Raw genomic sequence first — 23,801 nt, 5'->3', positions numbered from 1 at the left:
GATCAAAGGCTTGATGGTGGCTTGATCCGGTCTGTGATGTGGACTTTAAAGTGGCACTCTCCCACGGGCCTAAGTGGGGCTCTCTCAAATCCCTCTGAAACTGCTCTCTAAGTCCCCAAAGCCAGCAGGGAGCCTGGGCAGTGGGCCCCTACTGGGCACATTGGCAAGGGAAGAGACAGTAAGGCACCATGGTCCCTCATTGCTCTCCTTATGTAAGACTGAGGGGACATTTCTTTCAAAGGCTTTCGTCTCATTGATAGTTGAGTGTGGTACTCCTCAATGTCTGGACAAACTTCTCTGCATGTTTCGGTATTGGGCACAACACTGCATCAGCCTTCATAGCCTTCATAGCATTCATTACCATTATAAAAACCCTGCAACAATCAATCTGTGTATTAATAACAACCACGCTTAAAGACTCCCTTCGACATGAGCACAGCTCTACGGTTTTAGCTGCATGGGAAACTTTCATAAGTCATGGTCATGATGTGTTCTCCCTAATAAACCATAGAGAGTACGAACAAAAACTCACTGTTCGCATAGTAATTAGCCACAGGACAATCCGACAACAAGAGCACAACTATTCTCAAAGCTAAATATTGTCCTTTAGCAACAGCACCAGCTGATAAACCAAGATACCCTTCATAAACAAATGCCAATTCCAGAACTTCTTCAAAAACCCAATCAAATGTCACACAGAAGGAGGCTTCAACAAGCCTTTAATCTGATTAAAAGCAGCTGCTGTTCACTTATTCATTTTAATATTGCAGACACCACCGGTTCTCTGACCCCAATATTTGTTCCTTATCTGATGTTCGGAAAGCTAAATCAACACCAGACTGTAGTACTGTAAGTCTCTCAAAAGCGTGACAACAGGATGTGGCCTTTGTGGAAAAAAAGCAGGAGAGTAGCAAGCCACAGTAGGTGTGAGAAGAGCTACCGTGTCATACCACCAAGTCCTTTAAGGACAAAAAGCAATTAACATTTTTAAAAAGACCAATAGCATTAAAATTAACAAGCAATACTGTTTTTTATACACGCGCAGCCAATGGGGGATCTAAATGGCAGGGAGCCTTTGAGCGGAGCGGACGTAACCTTTTTTTGTTGTTTGTTTCAAAGACAGTTTTTCTTCTAAAGAAAGGATCTCTCTCACTTGGGCCCCGGGAAACTGAGAGAGGAAGGGAATCAAAGGACTTTTAAAAAATTGCACAGTGCCACGGTGTAGCCAATTGGAAGTAATTAACGATTTCTTCTTCTTGTTCAATCCACATTTTTCAGGCACCCAGATGAAAGTTATTTTGCTGCCTACTCGTCTAGTCCCCTTATCCATCATGGTGACTTCTTCAACACAATGTGATTTATTTTATTTGGGTTGGGAGCGATTGTTTGTTGATTTGGTTTCTATTTTGTCGCCTAATTGCTGTTCCTTTGATTATGTTGGACAAAGTTGTGAGGAGAACTCTTTCCCGTAATGCTCGTTGTGCCCTGTGGTCCCAAATACAGTGGAGGAAAAAAGTATTTGATCCCCTGCTGATTTTGTACGTTTGCCCACTGAAAAAGAAATGATCAGTCTATAATTTTAATGGTAGGTTTATTTGAACAGTGAGAGACAGAATAACAACAAAAATATTGAGAAAAACTCATGTCAAAAATGTTATAAATTGATTTGCATTTTAATGAGAGAAATAAGTATTTGACCCCCTCTCAATCAGAAAGATTTCTGGCTCCCAGGTGTCTTTTATACAGGTAACGAGCTGAGATTAGGAGCACACTCTTAAAGGGTGTGCTCCTAACCGCAGCTTGTTACCTGTATAAAAGACACCTGTCCACAGAAGCAATCAATCAATCAGATTCCAAACTCTCCACCATGGCCAAGACCAAAGAGCTCTCCAAGGATGTCAGGGACAAGATTGTAGACCTACACAAGGCTGGAATGGGCTACAAGACCATCGCCAAGCAGCTTGGTGAGAAGGTGACAACATTTGGTGTGAGTATTCGCATATAGAAGAAACACAAAAGAACTGTCCATCTCCCTCGGCTTGGGGCTCCATGCAAGATCTCACCTCGTGGAGTTTCAATGATCATGAGAACGGTGAGGAATCAGCCCAGAACTACACGGGAGGATCTTGTCAATGATCTCAAGGCAGCTGGGACCATAGTCATCAAGAAAACAATTGGTAACACACTACGCCGTGAAGGACTGAAATCCTGCAGCGCCAGCAAGGTCCCCCTGCTCAAGAATACATATACATGCCCGTCTGAAGTTTGCCAATGAACATCTGAATGATTCAGAGGACGACTGGGTGAAAGTGTTGTGGTCAGATGAGACCAAAATGGAGCTCTTTGGCATCAACTCAACTTGCCGTGTTTGGAGGAGGAGGAATGCTGCCTATGACCCCAAGAACACCATCTCCACCGTCAAACATGGAGGTGGAAACATTATGCTTTGGGGGTGTTTTTCTGCTAAGGGTATTCCAGCATGACAATGACACAAAACACACGGCCAAGGCAACAAAGGAGTGGCTCAAGAAGAAGCACATTAAGGTCCTGGAGTGGCCTAGCCAGTCTCCAGACCTTAATCCCATAGAAAATCTGTGGAGGGAGCTGAAGGTTCGAGTTGCCAAACGTCAGCCTCAACCTTAATGACTTGGAGAAGATCTGCTAAGAGGAGTGGGACAAAATCCCTCCTGAGATGTGTGCAAACCTGGTGGCCAACTACATGAAACGTCTGACCTCTGTGATTGCCAACAAGGGTTTTGCCACCAAGTACTAAGTCATGTTTTGAAGGGTGGTCAAATACTTTTTTCCCTCATTAAAATGCAAATCATTTTATAACATTTTTGACATGCGTTTTTCTTTTTTGTTGTTATACTGTCTCTCACTGTTCATATAAACCTACCATTAAAATTAAAGACTGATCATTTCTTTGTCAGTGGGCAAACGTACAAAATCAGCAGGGGATAAAATACTTTTTTCCCACACTGTACCTACTGAAGGACTTCATCTGTGCACGCTGCCTCTACATAAGGCTTCTACCAGGCTGCCACCCACTAGCCTGCCGCTCCCATCTCTCTACTCATACTGTGTGCCCTTAGGTAGGCCCTGAAGCTCTGTATCCAAGCCCTAGTCTAAGGATGCCTACTCTGTATGAGTTACCTTCCGGCTGACAAAAAGTAATTAACTTCTGGTCTGATTGAGCCATCAAGTGCAGTCAACGTATATCTCTTCATTTGAGCTCAACAGTAAAACCAACTTTAGATTAGGAATATTATGGTCAATCAGGTCGAAGTGGTGTTTCAAATTAGATCATTGTGTAACAGACCGCAGATCTGTATCTGAAATTAGGAAGTGTTCCATATCCTTTCCTTTCACTCTAATTCATTGGGTTAGAAAAAAACTAAATGAATCATGAATCATTCACAAGTGGGTAGGTATCAAGTTTGTCACATTTCAATTGAATAAACTCAAGCACACATTCAACTAATTCTAATTGAACCAGCACCCATCATTAGCGAGGGTAGATGAATGATGTGTTAGGAAACGTCTAGTCCACTCCACCCACCCACCCACCCAACCACACACACACATAAAACCCATTACTTAATCCAGTGGGCTTTATAAACTATAATTATCAGTGTCTCTGCTGTTCTCTTCACTGTTTTCATAGGCTTTCTTAGTCTGGGGTATACCACTGTATCTACATGGGGTATTTCCCTTTCGGATCAAACCATTAGTCTTACTCCCACAGCACACAAGCATTTATCTCATGCAGTGGGAGCTGTTAAGGGTTAGATTGTACGGGATGTTTTTGAGCTAATTATGCAGAGAAAATAAAACCCTTCTTCAGGCTTGCTGGGACAAACATACCAGACAGAGCGTATCATCAAATGGATGGGATACATTTAGTTTGAATGGCTCAGGATCTCTGGGGTCCAAACTTGAAGGATTCCTATGCCTATGCATTGACATTGGCGTTGCTTTCAACTACAAGCCAATGTTTTGGAACAGCTGAAAGAGGGAGGCATAATTGTCTGGAGTGTCAACAATTTTGTGTCAGCGCTAGAGTTTGAATTGCACATTCGATACAGTCAGGTCCATAATTATTGGCACCCTTGATAAAGATGAACAAAAAATACTGTCTAAAATTAGTAATACAAATACTGCGCTATATTGTAGTCAGAGAAATTGGGAAATTATATTATTTTATGCTAATACAATTGATCAGAGTAAGAGATTTTGTTTAACAAGTAATACAAAAATTCTAAAAAAATATAGAGGTCAAAATAATTGGCACCCTTGTTTTCAACACTTTAGCCCTCCCCTTGCGAGGATAACGACTCTAAGCCTTTTTCTAAAATGTTTTATGAGATTGTGGAACACGTTGGGAGGGATTCCTCTATTCAGACCATTCCTCCATACAGAATTTTTCCAGATCCTTGATATCCTTCATCTTCTCTTATGGACTGCCCTCTTCAATTCATCCACAGGTTTTCAATGGGGTTCAAGTCCGGTCAATCAAACGTGTTAGTGCTTGGGGTTAATGATTTGCTGGAAGATCCACTTGCAGCCAGTTGTTTGGCTAAAATGTCCTGTGGAATCAAAATAGCACCATAACATCAAACCACCATACTTTACCGTAGGTATGAGTTACTTTTCTGCATATTATGCTTCAATTTTTCAACTCTATTATCTGAACATAGTCCCAAAATGCTAACATAAGTGTTTCTTGGCAGTGACTTTTCTAACAAAATCAAAGTGTGGATTGCAGTCACTAAAATGTTAGATATATTTCCTGTAGCCCTTTCCTACAGTCAATGACCAAAAAGTGCCCTCTTTGGCCTCATGGGTGGAATATTATTAATGGTTTTCATAATTTCATAATCAATAAAGTTTTTCTTTATTTTACTACGAAACTCTGGTGTTTCTATGTCAAACAGTTTTGTTATATTTCAGTCTCCTGTGATGTATATAAAGTGCGAACTCAACATTTATTACAAGATTTTGCTCATCCTGCAGAAGGCAATATCGGTCTGCTAATACAAGATTATTAAAGGCCCAGTGCACTACTTTTGGGAAAAGAAATGAAAAAATACAAATAAAATATACATAGATATTATTTTCAGGGGTGCTGCAGCACCACTACTATGATTACGTGGAGTTATTATAACTTGCTCAGAGAAAATCTCTTTCTCTGAGCAATTGTATTAGTTTAAAATAATAACATTTTCCTGTTGTTTTTAGCATGTTATATAGCTCAGATTATTTTGTATTTAACCTTTATTTAACTAGGCAAGTCAATTAAGAACAAATTCCTATTTACAATGACGGTCTACCTCTACCCCCCCCAGCCAAACCCTCCTCTAACCCGTACGACATCGGGCCAATTGTGCACCGCCCTATGGGACTCCCGATCATGGCCGGTTGTGATACAGCCCGGGATCGAACCTGGGTCTGTGGTGCAGTGCCTTAGACCGCTGCGCCACTTGGGAGGCCTTAGTCTGCTGCGCCACTTGATACAGTCTTATATTTAGAGTCCTCCCACTGTGCTTCAATACCATCAGTCAGTAAGTAGAACAGGGATGTCACTCAATTTGTTAATGGAAAGCAACTTTGTAAAATGAATGAATGAATGAAATTGTATTTTTGTGTCAAATCGCCAGTTGGCAACCCTACCCTTACAGGATTAATTGATAGGTAAACAAACATTACAATGATTCAGAGTGATAATTCACAGGAAAATTCTTCCAATGTTCTGTGCAGTGCACACCGCATAAAGAATGAAAAATACAGTGAATTCGGAAAGTATTCAGACTCCGTCCCTTTTCCACATTATGTTACGGTACAGCCTTCTTCTAAAATTGATTAAATTCATTTTAACATGATAGTAGGTAAGATTATTCATAAAATTACAATTAACCTAGAGCAGTAAATCAATAAACAATACAGATGAATAAATACAGAAAAATGTAACTCGGTCTGGCACAAAGAGAAAATTCAAGTGTGAGAGATACAGTGCATTAGGAAAGTATTCAGACCCCTTGACTTTTTCCAAATTTTGTTACGTTACAGCCTTCTTCTAAAATGTATTAAATAGTTTTTAACAATTTACACACTATTCCCTATAATGACAAAGCAAAAACAGGTTTTTAGAAATTTCTGCAAATGTATAATTTTTAAAAAGAATTATAAAAAAGTAACACAATAAAATAATAAGAATAATGAGGCTATATGCATTGAGTTCTGGTACCGAGTCTATGGTTACAGGTTAGTCAAGGTAGTTTGTACATGTAGGTAGGGGTGACTATGCATAGATAATAAACAGTGAGTAGCAGCAGTGTACAAAACAAATGGGGGGGTGGGGGGGTCAATGTAAATAGTCCAGTGGCCATTTGATTAATTGTTCAACAGTCTTATGGCTTGGGGGTAGAAGCTGTTAATGAGCCTTTTGGCGCTCCGGTACCGCTTGCCGTGCTGTTGCAGAGAAAACAGTCTATGACTTGGGTGAACATCTCTAGTGAGATCACATTTACATAAGTATTCAGACCCTTTACTCAGTACTTTGTTGAAGCACCTTTGGCAGCGATTACAGCCTCGAGTCTTCTTCGGTATGACGCTACAAGCTTGGCACACCTGTAATTTCAAGGACTGGAGATTCTCCTGTTCTTCTCTGCAAATCCTCTCAAGCTCTGCACAGCTATTTTTCAGGTCTCTCCAGAGATGTTCGATCTTGTTCAAGTCCGAGCTCTGGATGGGCCACTCAAGGACATTCATGTCCCAAAGCCACTTCTGCATTGTCTTGGCTGTGTGCTTAGGATCATTGTCATGTTGTTCCAGTCTGAGGTCCTGAGCGCTCTGGGGCAGGTTTTCATCAAGGATCTCTCTGTTCTTTGCTCCGTTCATCTTTTCCTTGATACGGACTTGTCTCCCAGCCCCTGCCGCTGAAAAACAACCCCACTGCAGGATGCTGCCACCACCATGCTTCACCATAGGGATGGTGCCAGATTTCCTCCAGACGTGACACTTGGCATTCAGGCCAAAGAGTTATATCTTGGTTTCATCAGACCAGAGAATCTTGATTCTCATTGTCTGAGAGTCCTTTAGTTGCCTTTTGGCAAACTCCATGTGGGCTGTCATGTGCCTTTTTACTGAGGAGTGGCTTCCGTCTGGTCACTACCATAATGGCCTGATTGGTGGAGTGATGCAGAGATGGTTGTCCTTCTGGATGTTCTCCCATCTCCACAGAGGAACTATGGAACTCTTTCAGAGTGACCAGCGGGTTCTTGGTCAGCTCCATGACCAAGGTCCTTCTCCCTCGATTGCTCAGTTTGGCCGGGCGGCCAGCTCTAGGAAGAGTCTTGGTGGTTCCAAACTTCTTCCATTTAAAAATGGTACCCTTCCCCAGGTCTGTGCCTCAACAAATCATATCTCGGAGCTCTACGGACAATTCCTTCGACCTAACGGCTTGGTTTTTGCTCTGACATGCATTGTCAACTGTAGGACCTTCTATAGACAGGTGTGAGCCTTTCCAAATCATGTCCAATCAATTGAATTTACCACAGGTGGACTCCAATCAAGTTGTAGAAACATCTCAAGGATGATCAATGGAAACAGGATGCACCTGAGCTCAATTTCGAGTTTCATTGCAAAGGGTCTGAATACTTATGTAAATAAGGTATTTCTGTTTTTTAGTTTGTATAAATTTGCCAACATTTCAAAAAAACTGTTTTTGCTTTGTCATTATGGGGTATTGTGTGTAGATTGATGAGGAAAAAATTTTAATGTAACACATTTTAGAATAAGGCTGTCATATAACAAAATGTGGAAAAAGGGAAGTGGTCTGAATACTTTCCGAATGCACTGTATAGCCTACACACTGTCTGTACATATTACATGCACTCTGCTCTGCGTCTGGAGCTAAATATTTAATTTAATAATAGATATTTTTTATTTGTCCACGCTTGATCTAAAAATTCAGCAAACAGAAATACAATGGACACAAAAAGCATCTACATTTCTCCACATCGCTCAGCCACATATTGCTAGGCTTTCTGGGCTTTCTGGAATAAGGGCAGGTGTACATCTTGGTAGAAAGGGCAATAGAGCAGTGGTTCCCAACAGAACAAATGTTTTATGGTAGCCCCAGACAACCACGCCTGATTCAACTTGTCAACTAATCATTAGGCCCTCAATGAGTTCAGGTGTTTTTTGCCCGGGGCTACAACATTTTACATTTATCCAGAGCGACTTACAGTAGTGAATGCATACATTTCATTTCATGCATTTTTTGGGGGACTGGCCCCCTGTGGGAATCAAACCCACAACCCTGGCGTTGCACACACCATGCTGGCGTTGCAAACACCATGCTCTACCAACTGAGCCACAGGGAGATAAAATGTGTGCTGTTGGAGGTACTCAAGGACTGGAGTTGGGAACCACCACAATAGAGGATAAAATGAATGTCATTCCCTAGCTCTTCGAGGTCACAATATTTACGTAGTCTATCCTTTTCCATTTCACTTCAGTACTCACCTGTTTCAATACGCAGGGGCAAAATCCGTGTTCTTACCTGTGTACATAGCAATCTTTTGCTTTCAGGTAGGTTGTGCATACTATACTGTATCTCTCACAGTCACACATTTATTTGTTCTTAATCAAACAAAAGGTTCTCAATTTTGGGTTATGATTCATCTCATCCACCCATTTATTTTCATATTGCATCATCAGTTGTTTTTCAATAGCGTCTATGTCTCCCTTAATTTGTTTTTTTTGTACAGATGTTCACAGTCAGACTGTTGGAAAAGGTCAGCCATTTCAGTTGCCCAGCTCCCCCTATGGAGAGATTCCATTGAAAAACTTTGCTGGCTATTCTGGCAATTGGCAATGGCATATCCAACAGTCTATTCCAAAGTTTTTAAATGGCCAAAGGACAATAAGTATGCACTTGGAAACGCATCTATTTACAACATTTTTGCATTGAGAACATTTGACAGAGGCTACAAGATGTTAGTAGAAGGGGTGAAGAGAGAAGATGAGCACCTCTTTACCAATCTCTATATCGAAAAGAGCTTGTAGTAAATGCTGACCATGACCTCATGTTACAGGAATCCCGTCTACAAGGTGAACACGAATTCCACCATATTCTGGATATAGGAGAGAAGTTTAAGATTCTAGACAATGTTTGGGTTGGGGAAACAGCGCGGAATTGAATTAGGAGAGACAGTGGTGAAATGAGTGCAGGATGGTCTCTCGATTCCACCAATCAAATAAACAACAAAAGAGTGACAGACCGCAGGGAAATCTTTCGGGAAAGTTGTTTCCCTGAAACTCTGTGAGAGGAACAAAGAGAGAGAACGGGAGAGAGAGAGAGAAGAAAGTGAGAGATGGAGATAGAAATAGAGAGGGAGACACTCCGGGAGAGGAACAAAGGGTGAGAGTTAGAAAGACAGAGCGACATTCATTGAGAGGAGAAGAGAGGGAGAGAGAAAAAGGACACAAAAAGCTGCTTGATTGGGTTTGAGACTGTGCCAGGACGTCCTTGAGGGCCACAGCTCTAATTGCTTTTGTTATTGATGCACCAGCAGGTGTCAGCAAAGCAAATGCTAAGGAGGATGCAATGGATGCAATGCATTATTCATAAAGAGCATCATCATTTGTCCTCTCATGCCATACATACTTAGGATTCCGCTTGACTAAGTTAGTGTTTACAGCATTGATGAGGAACTTGATCCTCTCTCCGTGCACATAGTGTGATAACATCACACACATAGGTACACACATGACCCCACAAGCACTTATAAGACCCCCCCAACACATTTGTTGCCTTCCATGAAAATCTACTATCTACTACATTCTATTCTTCAATATCCTCCCTGATCTTCCTTGCCTGTACATCAATGTCCCTCTGTTTACCTAGATTGTCTTATTCTCCAGTTCCCACTTCTACACCCAATAAGGTATACTGTACTCGTATAGCATCTCAGCATGAAGGTATACAGGAGTGCTGGTGTTCACTGAACTCAGTTCTAGGAAGAATGACCCGTTATTCACAGAGGAGGAGTCTCAGAGTAAGAGTGCTGATCCAGGATCAGGTCCAATCTTTCCATATAATCATATTCATTAGGATGTAAAGGGGACATCTTATTCCATATAAGCGCTGTTACCCTGAAGCTCTTTGTGAATACGGGGCCAATGTGGGTATAAAGGAGTGCTGGTCTACATTGAGCTGATGTAGTTGTAGGTACGTCTGGAGGAAGTTTTCCTTGCAGGGTAATTGGGTCTTGTTAAGAATTCTTTATGCACATCTCTCTCCGCCTGTTTGCAGCTGCTGGAATGCTGCCCTGGTCCTGGCGAAGTCGTAAAGAGCGCTCCGAGATGGGCTCCTCTGAGCAGCCCACTTAAATCCACTTAATGTAATAGAGAGGCTGGAGTAGACCGCCCTCTGACCAGGGATCTGGCGCATTAGTGGAAAAATGTCCACTCCATTGAGCCTGGTGAATCCACAGCTACCGTCAGTCAATGGGACTGTCACTGTGGTCACTGCAGCAATGCCACCATGAGTTGACAGGCTAGTTTAAATGGTAAAGGCAGCTAGGGGGCGAAGGGTGCGAAGGGGTGGTCTGAGACATGTCGCAAGAAGTTAGATACCAAGTCATATTATTCATATACTGTATCTGGGATGGCTTGTAATTACAGATTCCCTATCATACATACAAACGCGAGGGAGGACAGAAAGACAGACAAAGTCTCAGACAGATTGGCAGCCGTCTCCTGTGTAATGTCAGTTCTATTTACATCTCCCCAGGGCTCCCGCTGTTTCCAGTCAAGTGTTGTCTGTCTTGTGCCTGTGAGCAATCTCTCTTTATCTCTCTCTCCTTCTATCTCTCTCTCGCTATCTCTCACACTCACTCTCTCGCTCTCTTTTTCTCTCCATCTCTCTCTATCTCTCTCTATCCCTCCCTCCCTCTCTTTCCCTGTCTCTTTTTCTCTCTGCCTCTCCTCTCTCTTTGTCTCTCTCTCTCTCTTCAAAACACAGCTCCTCCAACCAAAAACTATCTTTTGGTATTTGTTTCATTAATCCATTGTTTATATAGTCCCAAAATGTTCTGCATGTCAGCGATCACATTTTTAATATATATAACTTTCAAAATATAGAAATACAGCCGGTATGATGCATTTTACATCATATGATGCAAAACCCAGTATCATCTGATGCAAAATGCATCATACCATCTGTATATCTATATTTTGAAAGAAATAGCTGCTGAAAGTGTTGTGGAATCCAATAGGCTGCTTAAGCATTAGATAGCCTAGCATGCTGATGAAAAAGTCTGTTTAATAAAAAACAGTATTTTGATCTTCTCAATTTCGTGGCCTGGATAATGGGATAGTTAGGAGTACAGGGACACCTTCCATTCATGGACTGAGCTACGTTTTCAAGCCATATCTCTCATTCGTCACCGTGGGCCTAGGACTGTTTCGACTTGAAGGCAGGTCTTGAACTTCAAGTTGAGTTTTGGCTAATTGTAATGTCAACACTGCATCCTTTCTTGACCTTTACCAGGAAATGTGGTGTGACTTCACAAGAGCCTCTTCAATCAGAAGCGGCAACCAAGGCAAGAGGAATGTGCCTGCGCATGTACACTACCGTTCAAAAGTTTTGGGTCACTAGTCTAAAGAAGAACAGTTTTATTGCTTCTTTAATCAGGACGACAGTTTTCAGCTGTGCTAACATAATTGCAAAAGGGTTTTCTAATGATCCATTAGCCTTTTAGAATAATAAACTTGGATTAGCTAACACAATGTGCCATTGGAACACAGGAGTGATGGTTGCTGATAATGGGCCTCTGTATGCCTATCAATTTGATGTTATTTTAATGGACAAGAAATGTGCTTTTCTTTCAAAAACAAGGACATTTCTAAGTGACCCCAAACTTTTGAACGATAGTGTATGTGCCTGTGTGTGTATGAGTGTCTGTATGTGAGTTACATTTCCCAACACCACACAAATATAACTCCCTAATCAGAATGTCACTGTCATTAATTTTATTTTTCTCATAGTTTACAGAAATCTATTTGCTAAAGGTCACACCAGACAGCCTAACACTCTGGTGTTTCATTTTCATAATGCATTTGTTTGTTCGTTCATTCCCCCCACTCCCAGTCTCCCACTCTATCTCCCACTGCTGTCTGTCTCCCTTGGAGCATTTTTCATCAGACAAACAGCCCCTGACGTGCTTTCCAAAGCTGCCGCTGCGAGCAGCTATCAGGCCTGTCTAATCTTATCAGGGCTCTCACTTTCAATGTAAATTCTCAAGCATTAAATAATAAAAGCCTCGGGCAAGTTAATGCCGTCAAGCCTTTTCCTCTGCCAAGGTCGCAAAGCCTAGCTCTCCTGACCTCCACTCTATAGTGTAGGCGTTCTTCTTTTCACTTTAAACAGGTATTGATATTTGTCAAGATCTGTTCTGTTACTTCCTCTGCTGGCTTCAGTGACTTTTTTTATTCATGTGTGTTTTCTCCTATTTTTTCTCCTATCAGCTGGTTGTGAGATGATTCACTTGAAACCATTGCACCAGATAGGATATATGCTAAATACTGATGGAATTACTAAAAAATGATATGGTGTACCATGAACAAAACCAAAAAGATACAAGTTAGATATGAGTAAGTAAGGGTTTTATGCTGGTCAAAAATTACAAGGCATGAAGAAGAGTCATTGAGAATCCAGACTAGGGCACAGGCATGGCTGCTATTGTTGCCTGATCTCTTAAAGGAAAAATCCACTCAAAAACAATATATATTTATATATATTTTTTATTTATTAGTCAGCAGTCCAGTTTTCTTGATATTGACTTTCAAGAAACAAAGTGTCACATCATCACGATGATGCATTTTCCATCATATGACACATTTTCCATTTTGGGACTGTATCAACAGTAGACTGATAAAGAAATATCAGGATATTGTTTTTGAGTGGAGTTTATGTCTTCAACAAAAGTGCTGTTTGAGATGCACTTGGGCTGGTCCTGCCTAAGAAGAGGTGATTGAATGTTGACAGAGTAAGGGCTCGAACACACCAACAGTGTTTGCCTGCCGGGAGCACTTGCGAACCGAGTGCAACCCGATTTTACATGTAGAACAACCGAAAATGTCAGCAGTCAGACATCAACTGTGTGCTGAACGATCGGTCGACTAACGGGAGATCCACATTAGCCCTGATATCTTTATTGATATCACCTCACTAGCTTTGGTGGTGATCAAAAGCAATGTCTCTTAGGACCTTGTTACTTTACTGTGTCATGAACCTGCCTTACCCAATCAATTGATCAACAGCTCTATTCAATCTGAATTGCTGAAGCGTTACAGATACCTTGATAGAAATGTAAAGGTAATTTCCGATTGAGCCGACATATGCAGTGTTTACCGTGAATGCAGTCTCTGCTAAAGCGGGAATATTGCCTTTAAATTTCAAACTGAAGTTTATTGCAATTTAATTTTCATGGAAGTTCATTGCCTTTAAATTTCACGGAAGTTCAGCTTTACAGCGTACTTTAAAGCTGAATTTCCGCGATGCGGATTGAATGAAACCCCGAATCAATCTTTATTAAGTTAGGATTTCACAGATCATGAGTTGGCATTTTAAGTCCGAGCCCCAGGCAAGTTTTTTGGATCTCACTTTTGGCTAGCTGAACTGCAATATCAAGGCTCACTGAGAGAATTTGGTTCAAAAAGGAACTATTGTGTGAGGGGGTGTCTGGCTTTCAAGTTATCACCTTAGAACGAGACAGTTGAAGGCACAGGTTCTGTTTCAAACAGAACTCACTCTTTTAAGACATGCCAGACTATCAGCATTTTTCCTATTGTAAACTTCAGTCTTATTTTTCATGGTTTGATCTTTTGCTCGCTGAAATGCTTGGTGATTATACTTTTCATAATCTTTAAAACACTTTTTCTGTTTTAAAGATTATGAATGCCACTTCGGTGTGTATTGACTATTAAAAGCTCTACGGTCACTCTGACTGTTATGCGCAGTCATATATCTGTGACCTCCTTGACTGAAACTATTGTCAGAAAAATGTCCATTTGCATCAATATTTACTGCAGGTATGGCAGCTAGTACGAAGATAGCAAGATAAAGATCTGGTATGTATTCATTATGGGTAGGCTGTGCAGTGCACTGTGAGCGGGTGAAGTATGTATGACTTATTAAAACGTTTAAGTGTCTTTGAATGGGGTATGCTAGTAGCTGCCAGGCGCACCGGTTTGAGTGTGTCAAAAACTGTGCTCAACATTTTCCCATGTGTACCAAGGATGGTCCACCACCCAAAGGACATCTAGCCAACTTGAAACAACTATGGGAAGCATTGGAGTCAACATGGGCCAGCAACACTATGGAATGCTTTCGAGACCTTGTAGAGTCCATTCCCAGATGAATTGAGGCTGTTCTGAGGGTGAAAGGGGGTGCAACTCAATACTAGGAAGGTGTTCCTAATTTTTTGTACACACAGTGATATGACTAGAAAGTTTTAATGCAACTTTCGGGTTACTGACGGTCTTTTCAAGTATACCTCTTTCTCTCTCTCTCTCTCTCTCTCTCTCTCTCTCTCTCTCTCTTTCTCTCTCCCCTTGTCATGCTCTTCTAAGAGTGTCCTACACTCCCTGGAGCCCAGCTCTCATTGATCAAAGTGGAAGTAGAATATCAGGGATGTGTGTCACCCAAAGCCTGAATTGGACTTGGTCCAATTTGATGCAGCCGAGCCCAAGTTGAGGACTTAAATTCTTTAGAGAAATTGATTCATGCACGACTGCTGTACTACCTCCAGAGCTGCAGAGTCTTGCAAACCCCAAGCCATAATAAAACTAACATGAAAAAATAACTAACATGTATGAAGTTGATTAAATGTTTATAACCATCTTGCCGCCTACTAATTTCTTCTACATGAACGATAAGGGTTGGATTATTAGCCCACATGATAATAACGAGCTCTGGAAAAACAATCAATAAACGTGTCTGTCCCAAGAGATCATTTATCTAAGGATCACAGTTTGTTGTAGTGGTTTAACTGAGAAAGATTATGTTGGTAAAACCATCACAATTATGGGTTAACTAAAATAAACAGGTACCTATACGTAATAGGTTTGGTATTTTGATGAATGTAGTGCTTTCTGCAATGTAACAGTATCTTAAAGGTCCTGAACAGTGAAAATCCAGTTTTTCATCAAATTGGATGATATTTGGATGAAACCAGTTCAAAGTAGGGTGACACAAGTAAGAAAAATGACTGTAGTTGGTACATTGATCAAGTTTGATCATAAAGCTACTGGTCCCCTCCCCCCTTGTCAACCACTTGGATTCAGGAGGCAGTTATTACCAAGGATTTAATTCCGGCTTTATGCAACGTCACATAAAGCTGGAAATTGAATACACCAATGGTAGCGTCTTATCGTCTTTCCTAATCACATGTGCGCTTACGCCTTGCTTTGGCTTTATTTACAAACCGTAAGTTAGCTACTAGTAGTTAGCTCAAGCAGAAGTACTATCAAAGATACCAGTAACCTTTAATCTGTGGTGTGACTTTAGCGAGCAAGCTACTTACCAGCATGCCGGCAAAAGCACACTGTGTTGTGACTGGATACCACAGTGTAGATTTAATGTTGCACTATTTTCTGAAGGACGAAGACATCCGACATTTCATTCAAGGTGGACAGGCTTCACCGAAAATTACAATCATGTCATGCGTGTGCAGTGCACACGTCAAGCGAAGACGCTTTATAAATTGGGGAGCACATTCGATGGGTCTTCACAGGAAACTAATCCTGAAGATGGATGCTGTACCATCATTGACAGTGGATCTTGCAAGCGCTGACCATAATGCCAGTATCAGAGTTTGATGAATCTGACACGGTAGCCAACACTTTGGGGGGGGGAATCGGGGGGCTAATGTTAGATAATACAACCGTGGCTGTGGCTGTTTTGACTTGTGAACTGTATATTTTCTGTAACACACCTGATAGTCACTATATGTTTTTTTGTTCTTCCATCCATAAGCCCCCTACATTGAGTCTGAGAACTGCCAGCACACAGTTGCAGTGTGTATAGTATTTCAAATGAAACCCTTGGGATTATTATTTCACTTTCCATCTCCTTTTGTCTTTCTACTACCATCAAGCAGTAATGATAGACATTTTAGAAAATACAACACATACTCTGTATGCACAGCTTCCCAGCCAAAGAGGGGATATACTGTGAAGCCTGTGAAAGCATATGCAGTTGAAGTCAGAAGTTTACATAACCTAAGGTTGGAGTCATGAAAACTAATTTTTCAACCACTCCACAAATTTCTTGTTAACAAACTATTGTTTTGGCAAGTCGGTTAGAACATATACTGTGTGCATGACACAAGTAATTTTTCCAACAATTGCTTACAGACAGATTATTTCACTTATAATTCACTGTATCACAATTCCAGTGGGTCATAAGTTTACATACACTAAGTTGACTGTGCCTTTAAACAGCTTGGAAAATTCCAGAAAATGATGTCATGGCTTTAGAAGATTCTGATAGGCTAATTGACATCATTTGAGTCAATTGGAGGTGTACCTGTGGATGTATTTCAAGGCCTACCTTCAAACTCAGTGCCTCTTTGCTTGACATCATGGGAAAATCAAAAGAAATCAGCCAAGACCTCAGAAAAAAATTGTGGACCTCCACAAGTCTGGTTCATCCTTGCGAGCAATTTCCAAACGCCTGAAGGTACCATGTTCATGGGTACAAACAATAGTACTCAAGTATAAACACCATGGCACCATCCAGCCATCATACCGCTCAGGAAGGAGACGCGTTCTGTCTCCTAGAGATGAACGTACTTTGGTGTGAAAAGTGCAAATGAATCCCAGAACAACAGCAAAGGACCTTGTGAAGATGCTGGAGGAAACAGGTACAAAAGTATCTATATCCACAGTAAAACGAGTCCTATATCGACATAACCTGAAAGGCTGCTCAGCAAGGAAGAAGCCACTGCTCCAAAACCGCCATAAAAAAAGCCAGACTGCGGTTTGCAACTGCACATGGGGACAAAGATTGTACTTTTTGGAGAAATGTCCTCTGGTCTGATGAAACAAAAATAGAACTGTTTGGCCATAATGACCATTGTTATGTTTGGAGGAAAAAGGGGGAAGCTTGCAAGCCGAAGAACACCATCACAACCGTGAAGCACGGGGGTGGCAGCATCATGTTGTGGCAGCATCATGTTGATGGAAGTTTCTACACACTTTAGCCAAATACATTTAAACTCAGTTTTTCACAATTCCTGACATTTAATCCTAGTAGAAATTCCCTATCTCCCTATAGGATCACCACTTTATTTTAAGAATGTGAAACGTCAGAATAATTGTAGAGAGAATGATTTACTTCAGCTTTTATTTCTTTCATCACATTCCCAGTGGGTCAGCAGTTCACATACACTCAATTAGTATTTGGTAGCATTGTCTTTAAATTGTTTAACTTGGGTCAAACATTTCGGGTAGCCTTCCACAAGCTTCCCACAATAAGTTGGGTGACAGAGCTGGTGTAACTGAGTCAGGTTTGTAGGCCTCCTTGCTCGCACACGCTTTTTCAGTTCTGTCCACAAATTTTCTATAGGATTGAGGTCAGGGCTTTGTATGTATGGAAGTATGCTTGGGGTTATTGTCCATTTGGAAGACCATTTGCCACCAAGCTTTAACTTCCTGACTGATGTCTTGAGATGTTGCTTTAATATATCCACATAATGTTCCCTCCTCATGATGCCATCGATTTTGTGAAGTGCACCAGTCCCTCCTGCAGCAAAGCACCCCCACAACATGATGGTGCCACCCCCGTGCTTCACGGTTGGGATGGTGTTCTTTGGCTTGCAAACCTCCCCATTTTTCCTCCAAACATAACGATGGTCATTATGGCCAAACAGTTTCATCAGACCAGAGGACATTTCTCCAAAAATTACGATCTTTGTCCCCATGTGCAGTTGCAAACCGTAGTCTGGCTTTTTTATGGCAGTTTTGGAGCAGTAGTTTCTTCCTTCCTCGTTTTACTGTGGATATAGATACTTTGTACCTGTTTCCTCCAGCATCTTCACAAGGTCCTTTGCTGTTGTTCTGGGATTGTTTGCACTTTTCACACCAAAGTACGTTCATCTCTAGGAGACAGAACGCATCTCCTTCCTGAGCGGTATAATGGCTGCGTGGTCCCATGGTGTTCATACTTGAGTACTATTATTTGTACAGATGAACATGGTACCTTCAGGCATTTGTAAATTGCTCTCAAGGATGAACCAGACTTGTGAAGGTCTACATTTTTTTCTGAGGTCTTGGCTGATTTCTTTTGATTTTCCCATGATGTCAAGCAAAGAGGCACTGAGTTTGAAGGTAGGCCTTGAAATACATCCACAGGTACACCTCCAATTGACTCAAATGATGTCAATTAGCCTATCAGAAGCTTCTAAAGCCATGACATCATTTTCTGGAATTTTCCAAGCTGTTTGAAGGCACAGTCAACTTAGTGTATGTAAACTTATGACCCACTGGAATTGTGACACAGTGAATTATAAGTGAAATAATCTGTCTGTAAACAATTGTTGGAAAAATTACTTGTGTCTTGCACAAAGTAAATGTCCTAACCGACTTGCCAAAACTATAGTTTGTTTACAAGAAATGTGTGGAGTGGTTGAAAAACGAGTTTTAATGACTACAACCTAAATGTATGTAAACTTCCAACTTCAACTGTACATCCCCTTATGTGTAAGCTTCTAAGGTTACTCGGGCTTTACTAATTATTGTGAAGAAGTGTATCGTTGAACTGTACTCTGTAATTAGTTACAAGACAATAGAAATGCAATTGTGTATTGCTGCTGTTTGTCTGATATCCAACAGTCCATTATCAGCTCTGTTGACCACGAGTGCATTTCGCAGAGAAAATGGGTTGAGGTATACTATTTAGGCTTGGAATTTCATGTGGTCCATTGTCATAAATGACACGGTGGCCTATTGTTTACCTTGTTACCTGGCAACGACAACAAGTGCATTTCAAAGAGTTGTCAATCAAGGCGAGGTCATGAAGATAAGCTCTCCGCCCACTCAGTCTGTTCTTTCAGGCTTCCTGATAGTTAAAGATGAGAGAAAAGGTAAATTAAGCTGCCAGTTGTCTTCAATTCTGAGTGTTTTAATATTGTAAAAATATTATGGGTGACATTTTGATCATTCAAAGACTTGAGAAATAGGATGACTGTGTGGGACCTTTAATAACACACAGAAGGCTGCCAATGTTGAGGAAATAGATAATGGCTATTTTTAACCTTTATTTTACTAGGCAAGTCAGTTAAGAACAAATTCTTATTTTCAATGACGGCCTAGGAACTGCCTTGTTCAAGGAAAGAATGACAGATTTTTACCTTGTCAGCTTGGGGATTAGCCAAGGTAGCTATGATTGTACTATGATTGTAACATAGTAAGAAATGTCTAGGAACAGGGCTAGCCAGAAGGACAAATTATTTTGCAACTTGTGACCACCATACTGAAGAGTTTTGGAAGCTGAACACAATTCAATAAAAAATGTGAAGACAAAAACAATAAATCCAAGAAAAGAGTACGCCACAGAGCATTATTTCCACCAAGGCTCTTCTTTCCCCTTCCAGCAATAAAAAATGAAACACTGAGTAGGGCCAATGGGTTCAGTTCACTCGGTATGACGATTTTGGATTTCAAAACTGGTGCAGAGATTTTAGGATCAGACATATTAAGAAAATCATTATTTTATTGGAGGCTATAGGACAAGAACATTATTTACAGTCAGTTGCTAGCTAGAGGTCATGGCTATCTTTCCCCTTCACCCCTTTCTCTCCATGAACAAAACAAAAAGAACAGAAAAAGAGAGGGAAGGAGAGAGAGATAGAGGGGGAGAGAAGGAGAGAAAGATAAATAAGAGCAGAAAAAGACAGATGAGACGAAGAACAGAGAGAGAAAGAGAGGGAGAGAGAGAGGGTATAAGAATGATGATCATTCAAATAGCAGCTCTCCTTTCCCAATACCAAGATCATACTGCTTTGATAGATTCATACACAATATGGTCACAGAGTTTTCAAACCCAGAGGCATATCATAGCGATACTTCCGGCAACATGTTGCGAAGCAGACTCGACAGACCAGACCAGACCGGGGTTTGGGGTTTGACAAGTCAATGGTAGAAGTAAAAAGTATCCTTAGTTGTTAATTTACTCGAATTCTAAAGGCAAAACCTAGATTTGTCTCAATGTCTTAAGTAGCTAAACGTGTCATTACTACAATCAATCAAAATGTATTTATAAAGTCCTTTTTACATCAGCAGTTGTTACAAAAGTGCTTATACAGAAACCCAGCCTAAAACCCCAAAGAGCAAACAATGGAAGGTGTAGACGCATGGTGGTTAGGAAAAACTCCCTAGAAAGGCTAGAACCTAGGAGAGATTATAAGAGTACACGGCCATTAAGGCCAGTTCGTTCTTCAAGACGTTCAAATGTTTGATGACCAGCAGGGCCAAATAATAGGTCCTCTGGGAGGAGAGAGAGAGAGACATGGGAGAATTAGAGGGAGCATACCTAATATCACACAGGACACCAGATAAGACAGGAGAATTACACCAAATATGACAGACTGACCCTAGCCCCCCTGCACCAAGACTATTGCAGCATAGATACTGTAGACTGACGGGGGGGACTGTAGCCCTGTCCAAAGTTACCCCTGGACAGGGCCAACCAGGCAGAATATAACCCCGCCCACTTTACCAAAGCACAGCCCCCACACCACCAAAGGGATATCAACAGACCACTAACTTACTGCCCTGAGACAAGGCCTAGTATAGCCCAGAAAGACCTCCCCTGCCACACAAGCTCAAGGACATCACAAGTCCACTCAGGTCAAGTACAGCGAAAGAAGCCTGGCACGAAGTGAGAGTGACAAACCGATAGAGTGCCTTTCATTTGATGGCCTGCACATGCGCAGTTCAGCGCGACACGACCGTTAGATGGTTATGTCTAGATGGGATATAGCTTTTGTCAAATTTAACGTAAAAAGTGTTTTTGGGCCGTATTTTCGCTAACCCTAACCCTTTTCCTAACCTAAATCTAATTCCCCTAGCCTTCTATGTTAATTCTCATTAGAGTGTCTAGTTTGAGAAGCAGACGCCTCACAAGTCCTCAACAGGCATTCATTAAATAGTACCTGCGACACACCAGTCTCAACGTCAACAGTGAAGAGGCGACTCTGGGATGCTGACCATCTAGGCAGAGTTCCTCATTCCAGTGTCTGTGTTCTTTTGCCCATCTAAATCTTTTATTTTTATTGGCCAGTCTGAGATATGGCTTTTTCTTTGCAACTCTGCCTAGAAGGCCAGCATCCTGGAGTCACCTCTTCACTGTTGACGTTGAGACTGGTGTTTTGCAGGTACTATTTAATGATGCTGCCAGTTGAGGATTTGTGAAGCGTCTGTTTCTCAAACTAGACACTCTAATGTACTTGTCCTCTTGCTCAGTTGTGCACCGGGGCCTCCCACTCCTCCTTCTATTCTGGTTAGAGACAGTTTGCGCTGTTCAGTGAAGGGAGTAGTACACAGCGTTGTAAGAGAACTTCAGTTTCTTGGCAATTTCTCGCATGGAATAGCCTTCATTTCTGAGAACAAGAATAGACTGACAAGTTTCAGAAGAAAGGTCTTTGTTTCTGGCCATTTTGAGCCTGTAATCGAACCCACAAATGCTGACGCTCCAGATACTCAACTAGTCTTAAGAAAGCCAGTTTTATTGCCTCTAATCAGGACGACAGTTTTCAGCTGTCCTAACATAATTGGAAACGGGTTTTCTAATGATCAATTTGCCTTTTTAAAATGATCAACTTGGATTAGCTAACACAACGTGCCATTGGAACACAGGAGTGATGGTTGCTGATAATAGGCCTCAGTTTGCCTATGTTGATATTCCATTAACAAATCTGCGTTTCCAGCTACAATAGTAATTTACAACATTAACAATGTCTACACTGTATTTCTGATCAATTTGATGATATTTTAATGGAAAGAATATTAGCTTTTCTTTCAAAAACAAGGACATTTCTAAGTGTCCCCAAATGTTTGAACGGTAGTGTAGCTCTCGCCTCACGTTTCCTGGTCTGTTATTTTTGTTACCAAGGCTTTTTATGCACTCTGGGACAAAAGAGGCGTTCCGTCATGCTGACATGCTCTCCCACCTCACTCGGAGCGTGGCTGCTTACTTATGCACAGTTCATAGGAGATAGATTCTCTTGAACCTCCTAAAATCACAGTCATAGCTTAACAAAAATACTTTTCAAATTTTTCATAATATATGCACAATGTATTGAATGGAAACTTGACAGATAAAAGGGATATACTTTCCAATTTACAGTATTTCATCCATACAGTTTTTAATGACAACACAAAATGAAAACCAATATTCATTTTCCAAAGTTCCCCACTGACCATTCCCCACATTTTTATGTTAGAAATATTGTTCCCGTGTTCATTCTTTGGACGTTTTGGGAGGTGCAAAAGTCTCTGGAGACAAAGGATATTCCTTTAGCTAATACTAGAGAGCAAGAGCGAGTCCTCTCCTGCTTAATTTACAACCGAGTGTGAGCTGTCAACCCGGCAGTTCCCTACTTCCCCCTTTGCGGGTGGGAGAGGGTCTGGTTATTGTCAACCATTGCCAAGCTAATCTGAGCCATTTGATCCTCACAGGACAGTCATGACAATACGAAGAGAGTGACTTTGACGAGATATGTAAAGGAGGAAAGGAGGTTTATGAGTCCTACCCACATGGTAATATGAAGATATTAAGAGAAAGTTAACATATCTTCTTCTGAAGTCATTTGCCAGGCTGGGAGCGTTATGCGTTAACGCGTTATGTCCATTCATCAAGAACATTTCCCTCCAGAGTGAGGGTAGACAACAACACTTCCGCCACTTTGACTCTCAACATGGGGGCCCCCCAGATGTGTGTGCTCAGCCCCCTCCTGTACTTCCTGTACACCCACAACTGCGTGGCCACGCACGACTCCAACACCATCATTAAGTTAGCCGATGACACAACGGTGGTGGGCCTGATAGCCAACGGCAACGAGACAGCCTATAGTGAGGAGGCTAGAGCCCTGGCAGAGTGATGCCAGGCAAACAGCCTCTCCTTCAACGTCAGCAAAACCAAGGAGCTGATCGTGGACTACATGAAACGGGGGGAGCACACCCCCATCGACATCGCAGTGGAGAGGTTTAAAAGCTTCAGGTTCCTCAGCATGCACATCACAGAGGACCTGACATGGACAGACACCATGGTGAAGAAGGCCCAACAGAGCATCTCTTCAATCTCAGGCGACTGAATACATTTGGCATGGGCCCTCGGATCCTCAATAAGTTTTACAGCTGTACCATTGAGAGCATCTTGACCGGCTGTATCACCGGCTGTATCAACTGCACCGCCCTCAACTGCAAGGCTCTACACAGGGTGGTGCAGACAGCCCAATACATCACTGGGGCGAACTCTCTGCCCTCCAGGACAATTACACCAGGCGGTATCTGAGGAAGGCCTGGAAGTTCGTCAAGGACTCCAGTCACCCGAGACATGGCCTGTTCACTCTGTTACCATCTGGCAAATGGTATCAGAGCATCAGGTCTCACAACAACAGGTTCAGAGACAGCCTCTGCCACCAGACCATCAGACTGCTGAACAGCTAAGCCTAGCTGTCTACCTTCTCAGACCTACACATTGGAGACTATTGCACCTTAGAATCTGC

This window comes from Salmo salar, chromosome ssa05, assembly GCF_905237065.1.
Source record: "Salmo salar chromosome ssa05, Ssal_v3.1, whole genome shotgun sequence".
NCBI lineage: Eukaryota > Metazoa > Chordata > Actinopteri > Salmoniformes > Salmonidae > Salmo > Salmo salar.
Note: the sequence above shows the minus strand (reverse complement) of the source record.